At 36.7% G+C, this 22515-nt stretch overlaps 1 long non-coding RNA gene across 1 annotated transcript; it reads right to left on the bottom strand.

The window, feature by feature from the left end:
* Positions 1 to 17712: 17712 nt before the first annotated feature.
* LOC149158158 (uncharacterized) lies at positions 17713 to 18744 on the bottom strand. The gene is made up of 4 exons (XR_016262026.1): positions 18517 to 18744; positions 18329 to 18390; positions 18183 to 18228; positions 17713 to 17990 (listed from the first exon to the last, which is right to left on the bottom strand). It is a non-coding gene; the product is annotated as an uncharacterized LOC149158158 (long non-coding RNA).
* Positions 18745 to 22515: the final 3771 nt, after the last annotated feature.

Raw genomic sequence — 22515 nt, forward strand, 5'->3', positions numbered from 1 at the left:
TTGTGATATGTTCTTAAATGTGTTATACATGAAAATACCACCTGATCATCTTGGAGGAGAATACTATGTTGTTGGTTGAAATACCCTTTTCTCCTAAACTATATAAGCCTATAATATAAGTTATGTACCATGAGGACCACGATAGCCTAGTCTATAACAAGTTGTCCCCTTCATCTAACTTTTGTTACCAAAATTCTCACATTAGAGGAATTTTCAACTCAAAAAATAACCACTTAAGAAAAAATTAAGAAACTAATAAAATAATGCCCTGTAGACAATTTTTTAATATATCATTTTTATTATTCTTTTACTAAAATTACCAAATAAATGTCACATTTATCAAAATAATTGTATATGTATTTTATATTTAAATTAATATATTAGCACAAGATTTAATAAAATTTAAATTAAAAAAGTAAATTTAAATTAAAAAAACAAATTCAAAATTTAAAGGAAATTTAAATTTAAATTTAAATTACCCAAATAAATGTCACTTTTATAAAAAATAACTGTCTACGTGTATTTTATATTGAAATTAATTTATTAACACAAGATTAAGAAAATTTAAATTTAAAAGGAAAATTTAAAGTATAAATTTAAGTTAAATTTAAATTTAAGTTACTCAAATAAATGCATTTTTATCAAAATAACCATATATTTATGTTTTACATTTAAATTAATTTATCAATACAAGATTTAACAAAATTTAAATTAAATTTAGGATTTAGGATTTTATATTTAAATTTATTTAGGATTTTATATTTAAATTTATTTATTTAACACGCCATGATTTACCCTTCATTAAAAATATTCTCGATATTAACTTTTATAGAGTAAGATATTAATTTTATTTTTAATATTTAATGTAGTTTTTGGTCAGTTTGGCACCATTCACAGTTAAATTAGGTAAATTATATTATTAAAAAAAAATCCACTGCCTAGTCACACCTGTATGTCTTTTAAATTTTAAAGGATTTTGATTGGCTTACACATTATGACATGGAAATTCAATGTTAACATTTTAAAATGAAAATTCCTCTAATGCGAGGAAAAAAGCTCGAGTTAACTAGAATTTGACACTCTTGTTCACTTTCGGAAACTCATGAATGTGATCTCTTTATCCTCATCTTTAGATTTTTCCTAAAAAATAAAAGTATACAAAAGTGGGAAAGAGCCATAAAGCATGGGGAAGCTTTTTCCTAAGCACAAAAGCATCTAAAAAGTGGAAAATGCCATTTTTATATGAGGAAACATTATTCACCCAAAAGTTTTTGCCAAAATTGAATTAATGAGGAATTTGGGAAATCTTCATAGTCTTCACTTTCCTGTATATTGGAGGCTTGACCATTGATGAAATGATGGGAATTCGTGTATTGTCACGCTGCTAAGATCTATCTTGAGAGGGATGGTTTTGGAGCTAGGAGTTGGGGGAGGTGTTGTTGCAACTGCATTTGATGGTTGTAATTTTCCTCCAACTCCTTTATTAATATAGATTAGTTGTTCTTCCTTCCATATGCTACTATTCATTCTTTAGTTATCCTATTTAACTAATGAATGTATGGGATTTTGGTTTATATTTATTTATTTAGTAATATTTATATGTTTATGATAGTTTCAATTATCAAGATATTATGTTGTGAAGTTTTCTTTGTTCTCTATTTTGTGTGTAGGACCAAGATTTGGAGCTATATAAGAGCGCTTCCCAGCTACACTAAAAACTCCAACAAGACCTGCATGCGAGGACTCACATGAATTCATTCTTCTTTTCTTAATCTATACTCTACATCTTGATCTACTAAGAATCCTGAGCCTTACAACAACCTTTATCTTAATCAGACTATCTTAGGTTTCTGGGATAAACTGAGAGGGTTTTATGTTCATCTAACTGTGCATTAAATCCTACAGCAAAATGATATTTAAAAACTGTAATATATTTCAGTATGTAATAAAATTAGTAAAATGGAAGTAAAAAGTAAAAATCTAAACAAGAAGCCAAAAGTGGATGTAACCATCGATGCAACATTGGGAGTAGAATTGGATGTTAAACTAGCCATCAAAACAAGACGCAAACAATGAGACAAAAAGGGTTTTTAAAGTAGAATTAAAAAAAGGTGCAAAACTAGACACACGGAAGGGAACAAAATAGGGCATACAAAAAGATACCAAATTGGGCGCAAACAAGGTTGCAAAAATGGACACCAAAATGAGGATGCAAAGAATGGTGTAAAATTAGGATGCAAAATTGGGTGCACAAAGGATGTAAGAAAATAAACAAAACAAGAAGCAAAATGGGACTAAAAAAGGATGAAACTAAGGATGCCAAAAATGATGCATAACTAGATGAAAATTCAAACTAAAATCTAGGTGCAAAATGAGATGCAAATGTGGCAGAAAAAAAGGATGCAAATTTGGATGCCAAAAAGGATGCAAAATTAGACACCAAAAAAGATGCAAAATTGGACATAAAAATCAGTGAAAAATTGGACACAAATGTAGAAAAAATGGTGCGAAAATGGACATAAAAATGGATCAAATTTGGATGCAACATTGGATGCAAAATGAGGTGCAACAAATGATTCAAAACTTGGTGCAAAAACAAATGCAAAAGTAGACGAAAAAATGGCTCAAAATTGAACATAATATTAGACACAAAATGGAATTCAAAGGTGGACGCAACACATGGTCCAACATAGGGTGAAAATTTAGATGCTCAAAAGGATGCAAAATTGGATGCAAGAAATGTTGTTAAAAATGATGCTAAATTGGATGCAACAAATGATGCAAAATTAGCTGCAAAATAGGATGCAAAAAAGGGAGACAAATGAAACGAAAAAGTGGATGAAAAAAATGGTGCAAAAATGGATGAAAAATTTGGCACTAAATCAAATTCAACATATGGTGCAAAATTAGATGCAAAAAATGGTGTAAAAAAAGGCAGAAAAATTGGTGCAAAAATAGATGTAAAAATAAGTACAAAATTAGAAGCAAAAAATGGCATAAGACTAGATGCAAAAACTGGCACAAACTCGATGCAAAAAAAGGCACTAAATTAGATGCAAAAGATGGTGTAAAACTCGATGCAAATTATGACACAAAAATAGAAGCAAAGAATGGCACAAAACAGGAAGCAAAAAATGATGCAAAAAATGGCACAAAACTAGAAGCAAAACCTATTGTAAAACCAAATACAAATCTTGGTGCAAAATATGATGCAAAATTTGGCGTAAAATAATGATGCAAAATTTGGCGCAAAAAATGACGCTTTAAAAATTGTACAATAGAGCCAGATTTAGTGCCAGGCTGCTCATCCCAATGGAGAGAAAAATACACTAAAATCTGGTGCTAAATCTGGCATAAATTACCTGTTTTGTTGTAGTGCCCACTACTATATCTCCCACTAATTCCTCCATCAGTTGGAACTAGTTTAACTGACTTTAACTCGGTTGAATTGAATTAAATAATTACAACTCAAAATAAAATCAACTAGTGCTCCTAATTGTAGGAGACAATCTACAAGGCTCTATTTAGACCCTCAACTCGAATTAACTGAGATAACTAGGTAAAATTGACTTAGTTAACTATTACAAGTTGTCATGAGATGTGGAATTACAATTTAGTTCCCAATTTAATTCAAGGACAAAATTAAATTAGGACTTTTCTTGATTCTATTTTAACATTTCTTGTTTCTATTTTCAACACTCCCTCTCAACAAGAAATGAATTCAACTCTATCTCGATCATGTACCTTTGGAATGTTCTACATGAAACACTTGTCACAGTTTTTTTTGCTACTGAAACATTTGCAACTAAAAAGCATCCAAACAAAATAAACTGAATCAACTTTGTCTGCAACTGTCTACTAGGAAAACTGTTATGAAACCAGCTCAAGAAAAGATAGATCAACGCCTTAGAATTCAGCCTCTTCGAGGGGGCAACCTCCTTTACATTACACAAATGACAAAACCTCCTTTCTATATATAGGAGTCTAGGGAGTCACAATATAATCCAGCCGACCTAACAATAATAATATAAAGCCACAAAAATAACAATAGAGGGATTCTATGGGGCACAGAAATAACAATATGGGGGTAATAGGGGCACAACAATATAAATAAGGGGTATAACTACAATAGTAATGGGGTAATCACTAGTATTATAGGGACCCAACATGCCCCTCGCCTTCAAAAAAGTGTTGTCCTCAACGCTTGAGTAGTTCTGGATACTTCTGCATAAAATTCTCATCCTCCCATGTGGAATCTTCAGCGGATAAGTTCTTCCACTTGATAAGATACTCTGAAATTGATCGATTTCGTAGCTGTCGAGTTCTTGTTTCTGTGACTGCTTCCGGTTCCAATATAATTTTTCCTTCCTCATCAAGTTCTGGCAATATTGTTTGAATTGGGAGCTTGTCACCTATAACCTTCTTTAAACATGAAACATGGAAAACTGGGTGCAATCGAGAAGCTGCAGGAAGCTCCAATTTGTATGCCATAGTACTAATCTTTTGCAACACCTTGTACGGACCATAATACTTTGGTGATAATTTATTATCCTTCTTAGCTTGCTTTAGGGACATTTGCTTATATGGTTGTAGCCGTAGGAATACCCAATCACCTACATCAAAACTTCTTTCACTGCGATGTTGATCTGCCTGTTGTTTCATTCTATTTTGTGCCAACACGAGGTTATCCTTTAAGAGTTGGAGGACTTGTTGTTGATGTTCGATGTGATGTTCCACTGCCTGAACCTTAGAATTTTCTCTTAAATATGATGTGATGGATGGTGGTTGATACCCATAAAGTGCCATAAATGGGGTCATTTTTGTTGCTGTATGGAAGGAAGTGTTATACCACCATTCAACCAGAGGCAACCATTTGACCCATTGTGTCTGTTTATCAGATACAAAGCAACGAAGATATCCTTCCAAACATTTGTTTACTATCTCAGTTTGCCCATCCGATTGAGGATGATAAGATGAGCTATGAGCTAACTGAGTACCAAGACAAGAAAATAATTTTGTCCAAAAATTTCCAGTGAAAATGGGATCTCTGTCACTTACAATAATCTTTGGGTTTCCATGTAGCTTTTGAACTGTTTCCATAAATGCAGTAGAAACTGTACTGGCTTTAAGTGGATGTGATAATGCACAAAAGTGTGCATACTTGGTAAGTCTGTCAACTACCACCATGATGACACTCTTTCCCTCAGACTTGGGTAAACCTGTGATAAAATCCATTGAAACCTCCTCCAACGTTGGCTTGGAATGGATAAAGGTTGTAATAGACCAGGTGTCTTAATTGTTTCAACTTTATTTTGCTGGCAAACCAAACATTCCGCCACAAACTTTTGAATATCTGATTTAAGGCCATCCCAAAAAAATTCCTTCTTAACCCTGTGGTAAGTTTTTAAAAATCCTGAGTGCCCTCCTAAGGGAGAAGTGTGCAATTCCATAAGAATCTTTTGTTTTAGCTGGGAATTCTTACAGAGGTATAAGCGATCTTTGTACCATAACGAATCATTTTGCCAGCTAAATGTATCAGAAGTACTGGAATCTTGTTGTAGCTTTCGAATAAGTGCCCACACTTCTTCGTCATTCTTCCATTCCTCCCTTGCTTCGGTTATCCAATCTGGTTGGATAATAGAAATGGCACACAACAATGCTTCCACATCCTCATCCTTTCTTGAGAGTGCATCTGCCACCACATTTTGCTTCCCTTTTTTGTAGATGATTTCAAAGTCATAACCCAACATCTTTGTGACCCACTTTTGTTGCTCTTCAGAGGATAATCTTTGTTCTAAAAAGTATTTAAGGCTATCATGATCCGTTTTTACCTTGAAGTGTCTTCCCATTAGGTAGGGTCGCCATTTCTTAAGTGCATGGAGTATTGCCAACATTTCCTTCTCATAAATAGCTTTGCTTAAAAACTTTCCCTTGATTGGACGACTTTCAAAAGCAATGGGTCTTTCATCTTGCATTAGAACAGCACCAATTCCATTTCCTGAAGCATCACATTCCACAATAAAGGTTTTTGTGAAGTCCGGTGTAGCTAAGACCGGTGCTTGGCACATTGCCTCTTTAAGATGTTCAAAGGCCTTTGTTGCTTCCGGAGTCCATGAAAATGAATCTTTCTTCAATAATGTTGTTAGAGGTGCTGCTATTCTCCCATAATTCTTAACAAACTTGCGATAATACCCTGTCAACCCAAGAAATCCTCGCAGATGCTTTATGGATGTGGGGATTTTCCATTCCTTAATGGCTTTAATTTTGCTAGGGTCTACCTTAACTCCTTCATGAGATACAATATGACCCAAATATTCCACCTCCTGGACTCCAAAGAAACATTTGGATCTTTTTGCATATAATTGTTTCTCCTCCAATAGTTGTAGCACCCTGTCAACATGTTCAACATGATCCTTCCAAGACTTGCTGTAGATTAGTATATCATCAAAAAATACTAACACAAATTTTCTAAGGAATGGTTTGAAAATTGAATTCATCAAACCTTGAAATGTTGAAGGTGCATTGGTAAGGCCAAAAGGCATGACCAAAAATTCATAATGACCCTCATGAGTTCTAAATGTTGTTTTCGGAATGTCTTCAACCTTCATTCTGATTTGATGATATCCCGAACGAAGATCCAACTTGGTGAAGTAAATTGATCCATGCAATTCATCGAGTAATTCATCAATAACAGGAATGGGGAACTTATCTTTAATAGTGAGCTTGTTGAGCTCCCTATAATCCGGACACATGCGCCATGATCCATCCTTCTTGTGCACCAATACTACTGGAGCTGAGAAAGAACTTTGACTCGGTTGAATTATACCAGCCTCTAGCATTTCTGCAACCATACGTTCAATTTCACTTTTTTAGACATAGGGATATCTGTACGGCCTGATGTTTGGAGGAACACTTCCTGGAATCAGATGAATAGCATGATCATGATCACGCATAGGTGGGAGACCCTTGGGAGTCTCAAATACCTTGGAATGATTGTCCAAGACTTTTTGGAGATCTGGAGAAATAGATGATTCCAATGTGGAAACATCTAGCGAGCATAATTGTGCAATTACACCTCTTTGCTCCTTTTTTAGAAGCTTTGTCATACCATGAGAGCTGATTATCTTTCCTGGTTTCCCTACAATACCCCTTAATTCAACTTCCTTTCCTTCCGTAGAAAATTTGATGAAAAGTTCTTGAAAATTAAAAGCTATTGTACCCAAGGATTGTAGCCATTGGACTCCTAGTACAACATCCGCACCACCCATTGGAATGGAAAGCATTGGGCTAGTCAATACATATTCTCCCATGGATAGCTTGATATTATGGCACTTTCCATAGCAATTTATTGTTCCTCCATTTGCAATCATCACTTGACACTCTGGTGCTGGATATAGGAAGCAATTCAATTCTTTTGCTACCCTACAATGAATAAAATTGTGGGTGCTTCCTGAATCAATCAACACTATTACCTTTTTCTTCTTGATTTGTCCTTCTATCTTGATGGTTTGAGGAGTGGTAATTCCCGCCAATGCATTACAAGATATGGTCGGATTTATTTGTTCTTCATCTAGGCTTTGTTCCTGAAGTATATCTTCTTCTTTTGACCTTTCTTGCTCCTTTTCTTCTTCCTCTTCACAATCTATGTAGAATAATTTCTTCTCAGCACACTTATGACCTTTAGTGTATTTGCTATCACAACTGTAACATAGCCCTTTTGCTCTTTTTTCTTCCAATTGTTGTGGTGTCAACTGGTGGGCTCCAGTATTGTAGCAATAATGCTACAACTCCTAGAGCTTCCTTCTTCAATTTTATCAACCCAGTAGTTCGTAACAAACTTGGAAGCGACGGTGCTGTATGCACAAGTACTAGCTCTTGCCGCAGCTGTCACTTGGTCAGCTGGCACAAGTCCGCTAGGGGCTCAAGCCAACTTCTATGAGCTCTTAGAAGAAGCTTTTTAACTGATGGACGAAAGCTAAATCAAAGGAAGCCAATCTAATTGCAGAAAGGAACTGAAAGCAACAAGAAACGCAAACCCTAGCAAACCCTAATTCTACCAGCGAGTCTTACTGATGCAGAGATGGGAATGAAAACTACTGAAAGAGATGCCATTACTTCTATGAAGGTAACATGCATGTGTCTAGACTACCTCTATCCGAAGAAAACACTTTTTGTATTTTTGTTTCAATTATTAGAATTATCATGCATGTGCTTTTAACTAGTTTTTTACTGTGCAGAGGTGGATCAAGGAGGAGAAAGGCTTGAAAAAGGTTGGGAAAGTTCAGAGAGGGTCTAAGGGGTCCCTAACACCCTTCCAAAGAGTTTCACAAATTTTGGCTACCAAGAAGCCGCGTTTATGAGCTTCTACAGGAAGTCTGCAGGGGTTCTACAGGATGTTTCAGAATTTCTACAGGATGTTCAGTAATTCCTACAGGATGTTCCACAATAGGAATTTGGGTGATGGGTGAGTGGAAGAGGCTGCATGGGTGGATAGAGAGGTAGAGAGGGGTTTGTAATGCCTTAGTGACCGAGAGATGAGATGATGAGGGAGTGTGCTAAGCTAGTTTGTCTGGAGGAGAGTAGAGGGAATGGAAGGCCGAAAAGGTAGGATAACGTGGGCAGTAGAGTAGTTGAGAGACAAGGGGTCTAATTGGGAGGTGAGAAGTTGGCCTGGGCAAGGCTTAGAAGGACAAGAGAGTGAGGGAGTAGCGCTGCACAGTGTAAACTGAATCAAATCATCCACGTCCTGCATATAATCAAAACATTCCTAATCTGTCCTAACTGTTTAATGGAACCAATGAATAGCAACATTATTCCTAAAGAAAACCATGTATGGTACTGAAGCAAAGAAACATTCCAAGAGGTCTGAACGCATGGACAACTTCTACAACCGAAAATATTGCACCAAAGATTGCATGAATACATAAACCAATGTTTTTGGTGGGTAGCACTGTCTGCAATTCCAGCCCCTAGAAAGAGGTGAAAATGAGTGTGCAGGCAACCCTTTTCTGGAACTTTTATCAACTCCAATCTCTTCACTCTATTCTAAACAGCTGAAGCACCTCTATCTTCTAACAGTGACCTACTTAACCACACCAAGAAATCTAACTCAATGAATTGCGTTTCAAATGCATGTAAAGGAAACCATAATGCTGAAAGAAAAGATAACAATACAAAAGAAGGAGGCCTTAGGCTCTCAGGTTGGGCCCAACCCCGAGAGCTATGGCTCCTTTTACAAACTCAGGACTGAGATCAAATAGGACTGCTTTCCATTAAAAAATAATAATCATAAGTAAGATAGCATGCCAATAATTGGCTACAAAAGAGCAAAACCAAGCTAGCAGCTCGTAGTGCAGAATGTGCAACAATGGTTCCAAAAGTTTCTTTTCGAAGGCTAAAGCCTTAGCATTTATACATCACGAGGCCCCAAGCTGGCCTCCTGAATTAGTGGGACTCGGCTGACCAAACTAGGAGTGAACTGCTGCTTCCTCAAAATCCGTTTGGCTGTCTTCTAATCCGGTTGTGGTGGTTGTTAGAGCTCGGAGTTGGGGGTGAAGATCCCGAGGAAGGCCTTTTAATGCTGGACAACCCTCCTACGAATCCTCAACCCCATCTTGGCTATCTCCTGGTCCTTATCTTCTCGGTTTTGTTCCAATCATGTGTCAAAAAACCTAAAATGAGCACGTGTTAGCCACCTAGGAATAGTGACTGCCCTTATTCGTATAAATGACATAAACATACTAAAAAATGATGCATAAGTTATGAAAAATGAAGGATTGAGCAAAGGTAGTTAGGCCAAATGAGCCCAAAATGTTACCAAATTTGGGGCTCATCATCAACCTTATAGGTTGTGGAAGACTAGGGGCAACAACACTTCCGTCTTTATAGTTGTTAGTGGTATGCTTCCTGGTTGCCATAATTTTGCTTTCCATTTTTCTTGCTAACCTGAATGCCTTCTCTAATGAATCGAGTTCCTAAAGGCGAACATCATGTTGGATATTATCCTTTAAAGACCCTATGAACACATCAATCCTATGCTCCTCTGGAATATCTTTTACCCTTATGTTCAATTTTTGGAACTCCTCAATCTGCTCCATTACTGAACCCTTTTGTTTGAGACTTATCAATTGGCTAAAAAAAGTGTTGCTTTTTGTATCTTCATAATGTGCTATCAATTCTTCCGTAAAAATTGCCCAAGTGATAAATTTTTTACGAGAGCAAAGCCATTGATACCATACAAACTGATTTGGTTCCAAATATACAGTTGCCATACGTACCTTTTGTGCGTTTTGCACATTATTGAGATCGAAGAATTGATCCATCTGTAATATCCATGTGGCGGGATCCTTGCCATCAAACTTCCTCATATCGATTTTTGGAATATGGTGATTCTTCGATCCAACATTAGCATCTATGGAATCATGATTAACATTTCTTTTGTTCTCATCATGAGTTTCCTTTACTACCTTTTCACCATTAGTGACCCTTTCTTGTAGCAACTTCTTCAATTCTTCCATGTCTGTCTTCATATCTATCTTCAAATCTGCCATGTCTCTCTTCAAATCTGTCTTCGAATCATCCATCTTAGCTTCCATGCCCTTTATCTTAGATTCCACGCCATTTATCTTAGATTCCACGCCACTTATCTTAGCTTATGTTAGCTTTTGTGAGCGTGACATTTGTTGCACTTGTTCTTGTAATTTTGATATATCATGTAGCATTTCTTCCTCTTCTTCATGGGTCATGCTAGAGCTTTCAGGTTCCTTACTAGGTGTTTGCATTTTCTTTCCTCGGGGCATCAGTTACCGATAATAATGATTTACTATGCCCTTTGAATTCCGTTAAACCAAGCTTACACAAAAATAAAAATAAAAACTACACACCTTTTTTCACTTTATAGAAGCCTGATATTGAATCTGACGTATTTCTGTAATTTCGGATCATCCAATTCTGAAATTGATACCTGTAGTAGCCTTCTGCGTCCTCTTTCCAATGCCACAAGTCTAAGCCAAATTGGATTCTCCAAGGAAGAGTTATGTGAAATCTCCCACAGTGACCTGTTTTTAGACTGGTTCAGTAGAGCGAACTTGTACGACGTGCCACGATTCACTGTTTCAACCTTTGAATCTGAAACACACACACAAGAAACTAAAGTCCGTCCTCTTTCTGTACCTTCTTACGAAATTTCAATCCGATCCCCAGAGAGAAAGTTATGACGATTTTCCCAGGTCACCTGTTTTGAATGTAATTCAGGAGTCTGCAAAAAGACCAACTTCCTTAGATCATATCTCCGCAAATATCGCGCGAAAAGCTCTGAAATTTGGACCCAAGGTTCAGCGCGATTTCTTCTCAAATGGGTTTTTTTTTTGCGACTTCTGAAACGTCACAGAAAAAAAGTTATAGCGAAAATGCCACGATGACCTGTTTGGAGCAGCGAAACCCTAGAATCCAAAGCTCTGATACCAAATGTTATGAAACGAGCTCAAGAAAAGATAGATCAACGCCTTAGAATTCAGCCTCTTCGAGGGGCAACCTCCTTTACATTACATAAATGAACAATTCTTGGATGATACAAATGACAAAACCTCCTTTTTATATATAGGAGTCTAGGGAGTCACAATATAATCCAGCCGACCTAACAATAATAATATAAAGCCACAAAAATAACAATAGAGGGATTCTATGGGGCACAGAAATAACAATATGGGGGTAATAGGGGCACAACAATATAAATAAGGGGTATAACTACAATAGTAATGGGGTAATCACTAGTATTATAGGGACCCAAAAAAAACTGTGTTGTTGTTGACTCTGCTACTAAGCCTCCTGCTTTACTATCAATCCTACTATGCACTTTCTCGGTATATGACTGACATTGATCCTCCTAAAACTAAATATTGTGGGCCCCTGTAACAAGGTAATGATCCATGAGACAAAAAAAACCTCAATGGACCCTACCCAAATTTTTGTACTCTTGGGACTATGGTTTCATATCGCCCCACCTCACACCTAGAGGTATGTCTGCATGTGCTCCCTTTGCCCACTTGGCTCAAAATTCCCCCCTACTAGAGGTCTCTACTTGAGTGGATGTCTCCACTCGGTCTCCTCTCTGCTTCTCCAATTGTGGCTGCTCCCCAACTTGTTGAGGTTGCATGTTGAAAGGTAATTCATGCTCCCTCTCAACCACCAAGTCTCTAACCTTTGCCTTTCTCCTCAGGGCTTTGCATGCACGAGCTAAATATGATCTACTCATACTGTTGTTGCTACTACTATATTGGTTCTTCCGCATGGCTGCTGCAACCACTGCAATAATGAGTCTGATCTCCCCATATCCTGAAGTATTATCTTCCATAGGGCTTCTCCCTCTAAAACTATACTTCCTCTAAGTTTCGATCTCCTTGTGGTAAATCTCGCTACTCCTCAATCTACCAATGTCAATGATTAGAACTCCTTTTTGTGTCACTAAACATTGGCTCATTGATCTGCCTAGTAGCAACCTTCTTGCTCTATTAAGAATTCTGCACATAGGGTCTTTTGGATTTGCCTTGAACTAGAGCTTCATCAATATGCAAGGACAACTTCAAACTCTTCTCTTCTATGTGATTTCATCTCTGATACCATGTAGAAATTTCTACAAATCTAGCTGTGATACCATGTAGAAATTCCTTGTAGATTCAAACTGCAGATTGTAACATGATAAAACACTTGACTTGAATCTACTCTACTTATTAGCGGAAACAATAAACGAACGATGAAATCACGAAGCATGTAAGAGAAAGAATTCAACCACATATAACATAATTATTTTCTGGGGAAAGCCACTATTCAAAACCCTTCTTACCTGTATATTTCATTAATCAGAAAATATGAGAATATTATAATGCTTTGATCAAGCCCAAGCAATCTCTGCACAATATCAATTTATCTCACTGCTTCACAAACAAGCTCCAACCAATACTTAGCCAAATTTGTTGCTTGCCAAGCTCCTATTTCCTTGCACTCACAAGCTCCATGAACAAACTTGTAATTCCTATTGCTTGGTCTCAACAAATCGTGCTCACTTAAACAATGATTAAACTTGTGCCTTCATTCCTCCTTTTCAAGGAAATTAAAATGGTTAAAATTAGTGAGTTTTTTAATTAAGGAATTATTTATTTTAGGCCTTCTTCTGACTGCATGCCCCATCTGTTTAAGGTAGATGATTTTACAACTGATAGTACATTGTCCCTGAACTCCAATCTCAATTGGGTCTTTCTCTGGTTTGACATGCATGAGTTAATTATGTGTGAATCTTCAATTTACTAGTTGATCACTGCAGGTTACACCCTACTACTGGACCTCCTACTAATTCCCTCATCGGTTGGAACTAGTTTAACTGACTTTAACTCAATTGGACTTAATTAAATAATTACCACTCAAAATAAACTCAATTAATGCTCCTAATTGTAGGCGACACTCTACATGACTCTAGTTAGAACCTCAACTCGAATTAACTTATCTAAGTCAAATTAACCTAGTTAACTATTACAAGTTGTCATGAGATGTGGAATTACAATTTAATTCCCAATTTAATTCAAGGAAAAAATTAAACTAGGATTTTTCTTGATGCTATTTTTAACATTTCTTGTTGTTATTTTCAACATCTTCTCCATCCATTGCCTATAACCGAGTGGAAATGGGAATTCATTACAGCCCATTTTATTACAGGATTGACCAGGTATAAAAGGCATAATTATTCAATCATGATAGTTGTAGACAAACTCAACAAAACAACTCATTTTATTCCAGTGCAATCTACCTATAAGACAATTCAAATTGTTGATATCTTTATGAAAGAAGTATTATGATTGCATGGCATCCCTAAAGTGGTTATTTCATGCAGAGATGTAAAATTCACCTCTACATTTTGGAAATATCTCTTCACAGGGCTGAGAACCTAGATTCAGTTTAGCATTTCATATCATTCACAAACTGATGGGCAGACTAAGCATGTAAACCGGGTGCTAGAGGACATGCTGCGAATGTATGTTATGCAACAACCTAGCAAGTGGGAGGAATACCTGCATCTAGTGGAATTTTCTTATAATAACAATTATCATGAATCTTTGAAGATGAACCCTTTTGAGGTATTGTATAGGAGAAGGTGCAGGACATCTACTAATTGGATCAATCCAAAAGATAAGCTAATGTTGGGACTCGATATGCTCGCAGAAATGGAGAAGACAGTGAATAAAGTTCGGAAAAACTTAAAAGATGCTTAAGATAGACAAAAGGTGTACGCTGACCTGAAAAGGAATTATCCAGAATTTAGAGTTGGGGATCATGTGTATGTTCGGGTTAAACCAAAGAAGAACACCCTAAGATGGGGTGATTGTGCAAAGCTTGCCCTGAGATTCTGTGGCCCTTTCTAGATTTTGGAGAGAGTTGGACCAATGGCCTATCGATTAGCAATACCCAGTTATATAAAAATACATAATGTGTTTCATGTCTCCTTATTAAAGAAGTATATATATGATCTTAAGCATGTGATTCATTGGTAGGATATACAGGCAAAAAGGAGATCAAGTAATGTATGTATATATATAAAATGTGAACTTGAATTCTTATTTCATTGTATATATATATATATATATATATATATATATATGATTGAATGACAACTAATTGAAAGAGTGGGTTTGCGGTAGGTCAAACTAGATGGAGAATTTCAGGTAGAACCTCAATGTATTCTCGACAAAAGAAAAATAATGCTACGAAGGTGAGCCATCACCCAAGTTAAAGTGCAATGGAGACACTTCAGCCCTGAAGAGGACACCTGGGAGGATGAAAGTTTTATGCATGGATCTTATCTTGGTCTGTTTGGGAGACCAAGTAACACCAAGGATGGTATTTATCTCCAGGGAGGAAGATGTAACACCCTTGGTTAATGTAAATATCGGGTTAGTTAGTGGTATTTATTTTGTTCTTTTTAAGACTTAAGTATACAAAAGGTTGTAGGAAAATCCTAACTATGAATTTTGGGTGATTAAGAGTTGTTGTCAAGATTATTTAAAAAAAACAAATAGTAATAATAATCAATAAAAATATAAAATGTTAATTAATTAAGAATAAAGGATTTGTTGAAGAATCTAGGGCAAGTGGGATTAATGTGATTCTTCTATACTTGATAACAATTTGTGAAGTTATCTTTTGCAATTTATCTTAGCTTGATCTTCTTCTTATTATTAGTGAGTGTGTTTGCTTCATCAAACTACTGCCAAAACAAAGAGACAAGAACACAAGATATTTGGATTTCTGCAAGGGCCAAAACCTCTCCCTTCTGGAGAGGAAAACCCACACAGAGTTATTCTTATGGAGATTCAATTAACGAACATCAAGACCATGACCCTTGACCTACTAGGCTACTCCAAGATCAAGACACCAATCCTCTTCTTCCTTGTTGAGATCATTATCATCATTGTTACTACTTCACCGAGATCATGATCATAATATCACAGAGATCCTTATAGTTGCATCTTGCTTTATTCACCATGTCAACTAGGTCTTGTTCCTATTGTACTGTAAATGTTATCACTGAGATTACTGTTGTTGCAACACTATTGTATCGAGACTTATGACAACATCCTCCTTGCACTAAGATCACAGTTGTGCCAAGAAGTTGTGTCATTGTAATGCTTGTCTAAGATCATAGTGATCCATCTGAAGTGTTGGTCTACTGCCTTCATTCGAGCTTCTTGTACCACTGTTACTTTGTCTGCAATCTCAGAGAGGAGTCCGAAGATATTACTGCAATTGTGACCGAGGTTTCAGAAGTATGCCAAGGCTCTGTCCTCACCCGAAGTTGCAGAGGTTTGTGATTATTTTCCTGCACCTCACTCGAGACCTTATGCCACTATCCTTGACCAAAACTTTAGAGATGTATGCAGAGATATGTCTTCTCCTTATCCGTGGCTTCAGGATGTTCGAGGTTCTGTGTATACTTCTCCTTCGCTCTTCCTTTTCCTAGATTATTTGAGGTTCTATATTTGAAATGTCACTCCATGAGTTATAAATATGGGTCAAGGTTGATATCCATTAGGTCGACATGTGAGCCATAAGTCGGGCCGACTTATCAAGGAGATCACAGTGTTTTCATTTAGCCGATTTGCAGTTCTTGTTAATTCATTTTGCTTGTTGCCTTCTTCAAGGAGATGGTGCTTGTCTTGGAGGGCTTTGATCTTGACACTAGGTTGACTCTTTTACATTACATATAAGCTCAAGAAGAGCATGACATTTACTCTTTAACTTTCCTAAGAAATGAGCAAGAAACTCATTCTTATAATTGACAATAAAATAACGTTTCTTTTTTGAAAAGTACAAAGATCAAAATTACATTTGTAAATCCTGAACCCAGTTACACTTTCTTCAACAGGATTTACTGGAGGAAAAACCCAAAGACAGAAACTTTTTACCAGACAGTTGTAATCAGTGATTTCCTCTTCCCTTGAGAATTAAAATATGGTCTCAAGAATGAAAAGGCAAAGGAAAGCAACCAAGGAAGGAAGTTGGAGGCATAAGGAAGAAGGAAAAGAGCATTATAGAAGCTCCATAGAAAGTGTTGTGAGGGAGGCAAGACGTTGCCTTAGGGACTTCTTGAGCTAGAAAAGGAGCCAGTGGAAGCCTCAATCTAATACATAATCCAAGTTGAACTCTTGGAGGGGTTCTGTGGCCTGAGAAAACAAACCTGTGAGGGTTCATGAATAAGATTGCTCGTGGGAGAGAAAACGACGTCATTACCTTTCTCAAAGGTTGGCTTGTTAAAGGAGTCTGTTCTGGGTTCTTCCTTGAGAGTGCCAATTGAAACGGATAAGTAAATTCTTAACTAAACTATGATTCTAGTTGTACCCGATTTATTATTACAAAGAATATTATTCTGGTATTAAAATATGGAAAAGACTCTGTGGATTAGAAGTTTGGTCTTGACCAAAGGCTAAATTAAATACTCGTGCAAGAAATATTTGGAGCATAGTAGTGTGTATATATATATATATATATATCATCTAAATGAGGAAGCAACATAACTCGTAAACTCTGAAATACCGAAGAGGTTTTTGGGAAAATTTCTAATGAATATGTCGGATTATTTTCCTTTAATATGTTTTAGATTAAATGTGTTATGTTGTCTATTTTCTATACTTAAGTGAAGCTAAGAAACTAATAGTAGGAAATCAATATGCATGTAGCATTCAAAGGAAATAATAGCCCAATAGTTGCATGGCATTATGGAGGAGAGGTGGCTGAGGGAGGTAGTAGGTTAGTCTCTGACCTGGAACCTGTGGTTCCTTGGGAGACAATACTGTCTTCTCCTTCTCAGAATGAAAGGAAATTTGGAAAAGAAAATTGAGGAACGAGAACCTGGTAGTTTGCCCTCGACTAGTTCAAGTCACTGGGTACAAATAAACCAAAATACAACCTCAAATACTCCATTCAAGACTAGCAAAACCATGGAAAGAACAACGGTGCATGTAATGAGAATTATTGATTTCTTAAACAAACCCATTCAAGGAATAGGAAACACAAATTAATTACATCACAATGTCGGAGCCTTAACCTATTACACATTGTTTTCAACTAACTATATTATAACATTTGAATAAAAAATATACCCACAAAGAATAAGAACTGGATACATTTTCTAAGCCATATCAACAATAATAATAAAAAAGATACATGCAAAACCCCACAGGAGCAAGTTTCCCTGAAACTCAAAGTTAATTAACAGAATTGTTCCATATTCAGTACACAAGGTTACATAAGAGAAAAAGGGCTAGGTCTCAGCTTGGCCGTAATGTGGAATCCATTACAAAACCTTTGCAGAATACAAACCTATTTAAAAACAATACAATTAAACCCTAGATTTATATCAATTCACAGAAAACGATTTTCTCAGTTATGAGATGTGACCCAAGGCTCTTGTACACATTGCAGGAAAGGTAAAGAAATCCCATCACCTGGAAAGTATAGCAGTGAAAATCCACAGATAGTTAGTTGGAGAAAACTCGATATTTGAGGCAATTGAATGAGGGATTCCAAGTATCAGTAAATTCTCACCTGCATGAAAGAATCAAGAAGTTATATTCTTAAGTACTGTAGGGTAAGAGTTATTGTCAACCAAAATATCTATATAAAAAAGGGAAAATTACCTGTAACATTGTTTTGGAGGAGAAGCGATGATTTTGGTCTTCATTCCTACTTGTAAGCCAAAATTTAGAGTGAGTTGCATGTAGGGATTTACCAGTAATTATGACAAAAAAAGACAAGAACCTATCATGCAACTGGAAATTTCCACCTGTGAGGGATCGAGTCAAATGGCTTTGAAGGTATTTTGGAAAACCCTCCAGGAACCAACCCCTGATGAAAATGGAAAACAAAACCCGCGTAAGGAACGAGGAAACTCAACAAATCGACCAACAAAAGAAACAAATAAGATGACATCTACTGCTTAGCGGAGGATGTTCATAGCTCAGATAGAAAAACCTAGGCGCCGGAAGTTGCAGAGACGCTCGACGGAGGGATAGAATGACAGTGCGAGTAGTGATTCCTGGTGGCAAGCGATTCCATTAACCGCCCTGAATGTAATTCAACCGTTCAACATTAACCCTAATCTCAGACGACAAAGATTATGCCAGATATTTCCCATCACGTTAAGGAGAGTGTAGTGGGAATACCGATAGGCGGTGTCTAGAGACTTCGAACTAGCCAGGGATCTCATACCATAAAACCAATAACTACAACCTAAGTTCTTATCACCGTGGGTGGGGTTAACAATGTTATGTGCCTAGGGAGGGGTAACATAGTATGTTGGTATAACGTTTAATACCGCAACCCCTTAATAAGATTCTTATGTCCCAATATAAATGTATTGAAAACTATCATATGTATGTGTTAAATAATGATTTGTAATCTTTTAACCTTTGTTCTTGATACATGAATTCTTAATGCAAGTGTAAGGGGCAATAAAATAAATTTTAAAATAATTTAATTTAATTTAATTTGTGGTTGATGATTGTTACAAATTTATCAGACATTATTTTTAAATTTCCATTTTATCTTTTAAGATGATCAAACTAGTTTGTCATGCTAAGTTTTTAAAAATTTCACTATATTTTAAAAATTCTCTTCTATATTTACCATGTAGTTGTCTCACTTATCCTCACCACTCAACTTCAAATCTCATGAGAGAATACCATAACCCTTCATAATAATGTTGATAGTAATGTTGAAAGGATAACCATAATGACTTTTCCAATATTACATATATACGAGGAGGTTGCTAATAAGCCCTTGCATATTTAAAGACTAGGTTTGTGCATTCTCTGCTACCACTATGAACGAGAGTTCTCCCTGTTAGTTCATAGATTACGGTTTACACATACTTTTTTGCCAATATAGGTGAGAGCTCTTTCTTATGCATGTTCACCACGGTGGGCGTCCAAAACCACAGGGTAATGGTTCAAGAGTGTTTAAAAAACTTGAAAGATTTGAATTTTTTTATTTTTTATTTTTTATTTTCCTAACCATATTAATATGTTAAACCCACTCATAACTTTTGGGGAGTCATTTCATTGGTTATACAAAGTATTTAATCGTTAATTTTAAAAATGTCTTTTGTGATATTTCACATATAATCTATAATAAAGTGATAATGTTTTTGGTGGGAGTATAAAGTTGGGTATCAAATTAGAATAGTTTTAGAAGTTGGTTTTTAATTTTGAAAAGCTAAATGAGTTTTGTAAATTGGTTGTTAGTGATGAAAAGGTGTTTTATTTAGTGGTGAAAATGTGTAATTAAGTATTGGACTAAAAAAAGTGTGCTTGTTAGGATATTGAGGATTTTTTTTTTTTCATCTTGTAAAGTATTTTTTATGATTTTTATAAAATATCTACATTATACTTAATACAATGATTTTTTTTTTTTTTTTTTTTTTTTATTATTTTTTTTTTTTTAGTAATATTAGTTTATAAAATTATTTAGTTATGATCTAAAATTATGTGGAGTTTATGGAAACCGAGGTCTGCAACTTGAGAAAGGTTTGTAGTCGGCGCTAAGGTTCTGCATTAGGGTTCCATGGTGGGACGTGCAAGGGGGAGCACCGCTCCCTCCTATAGTCAAGCAGTCACAGAGGGAGGCAAGGAAGCAGGAGGAAAGCATTTTAAAAAACCGTTGGAAAAGATTTCAGAAGCAAGAGGCAAGGAGACAGTTGGAAGAAACGATTTCCAGGATCAAGAAGGAAATCAACAGGAAACAAGTAAAGAAAGGGAGAAGGGAGGTGGCAGCAGAAAAACGACTCCTACGAAAACCACGGGAGTCTGCAAACCCAAATCGAGCATCATTCCCTGGGTCATACTAAGTGATCCAACGATTCAAGTGCACAGGGACCATATGAAAGAACATGTAATCATTTGCAAGTTCATGGGGTTATGGCCAACGGAGAGGGCATTACATATCTGGATCAGGAGCCATTGGAAGCCAAAGGGAGAAATACATTTACATCTGGGTTCTAAGGGCTTCTTCACATTGTTGTTCGTGAGCTTAGAGGACAAAGATAGAGTGTTTGAAGGGGGGCCTTACTTCTATGCTGCGGCAAGACTCTACATGCGGCCATGGATGATGAATTTTGTTCCGGAACGTGAAACATTTACATCCGTACCGGTCTGGATCAGACTATACTCTTTACCTCTAGATTATTGGCAACCAAAATCTTTGAAAACCATAGGCAACAAGCTGGGGCATTTTCTGAAGATATCAGAGGCAACGCTAAAAGGTAAATATACCTCCTTCGCCCGAATATGTGTGGAAATGGATCTATCTGGAGCCCTTCCGGAAGCAATAATTTTAGAGGTATATGATGAAGAATGGGTGCAAACGGTGGACTATGAGCACATACCATTCAGATGCCGCAAATGTCATGAACACGGCCATCTATTCAGAGACTGCCCAACAAACAATATGGAAGGCAATGGGAAAACCTCTTTGGACAGAGATCACGAGGGTTTCACCAAGGTTGGGGGCAAAGGGAAAGGGGGAAAACGTCACACAAGAAGAATAGTGAAGATAGACAAACCAGACACAATAGTTTCAAAATCCTAGAGGAAGTAGAGGAGAGCATAGAAACAGTCCAAGACAGGGAAAATGCAGTTAAGGAGTAGGATATGGAAGCTAAAATGGAGGATATCCTAGCAAACAACCAGCAGAAGGAGGAGCTACAAAGCTGCATGGAGATCAACAAGGACCATGAGATGACTCCAAGTGAGGCAGGAACGGAGGACCAAGAAATACAGGAGCAAAGTCGGGTCAAAATGATGGATAACTCTCAGGCCCAATTTCCAAAGAACTCAGATAGGAAAAGAGGAAGGAAAAGACAGAATGAACTGCTAAATGAATGTGGAAAACTACTGATTAACTCAAGTAAGATGAAAGATCTTACCAGATATTCCTTTACTAACCTTTCGTAATGAAGCTCACAACTTGCAATATTAAAGGTATAGGCAGTAGAAGGAAACAAAGGAATCTAAGTAACAGAATAAAAGAAGAAAACCCAGACATGGTCTTTATTCAGGAGACCAAATGTTCAATGGAGAAAATAAGAGAAATTCATAATAAATGGTTAATCAAGTATGAGTATTTAGAGGTCAAGGCAAATAACTCGACAGGTGGGATTCTCATGCTGTGGGATCCATAGAAATTTGGAATCCTAGATGCTGAAGCATCCAGGAACTATCTATCTTTGGTGTGCAGTCCTGTAGGTGATAAGGAGACATACATGGTAACAAATGTTTATGGACCTCAGAAGCAAGTAGATAAACTCAAGATTCTTACCTCCCTGGAAAATCTAAGAGCACGATATCCCAATATGCCTTGGATAGTTGCAGGTGATTTCAATATGATAAGATCTCTTTCAGAAAAAAAAGGAGGCACTAGACAGCTAGGTAGAGATTTTGAAGCCTTCCAAGATTTCATCATGAACATGGGACTAGTGGACACCGAGACAATAAATGGAACCTTCATGTGAAACAACAAAAGGGGAGGGAATTCTCAAGTGGCTTCAAAACTTGATAGATTTATCGTCTTTGAGGATATCTTCCTCACAGGACCAGCCATCATGGCGTCCATTCTGCCCTTTGGGGGTTCGGATCATTAGCCAGTTCAGCTAGAAGCTACCTTTATGGGCACTCCGAGAAACAGGCCCTTCAGATTCGAGAATGCCTGGCTCTCCCACCCCAAATTCACCAGTAACATTGACAAATGGTGGAAAGAGGATCTGAATATTCAGGGTACTAAAATGTACATACTCCAACAGAGACTAAAATATATTAAATCCAAACTTAAAGCTTGGAACAAAAAGGAATTTGGCGATATCCTCAAGGCTAGAATTGAGACTGAACAGAAACTCCAGGAAATCAATCAGATCAATATCATAGAGGGCTTCAATGAAGAGAGGCAAAAGCTAACTAATTCTTTACAGGAAGAATGGGA

The sequence above is a fragment of the Pinus tabuliformis genome, chromosome 5_2, assembly GCF_031772625.1.
Source record: "Pinus tabuliformis cultivar Carrire ecotype Pingquan chromosome 5_2, CPIR1, whole genome shotgun sequence".
NCBI classification, from domain to species: Eukaryota; Viridiplantae; Streptophyta; class Pinopsida; order Pinales; family Pinaceae; genus Pinus; species Pinus tabuliformis.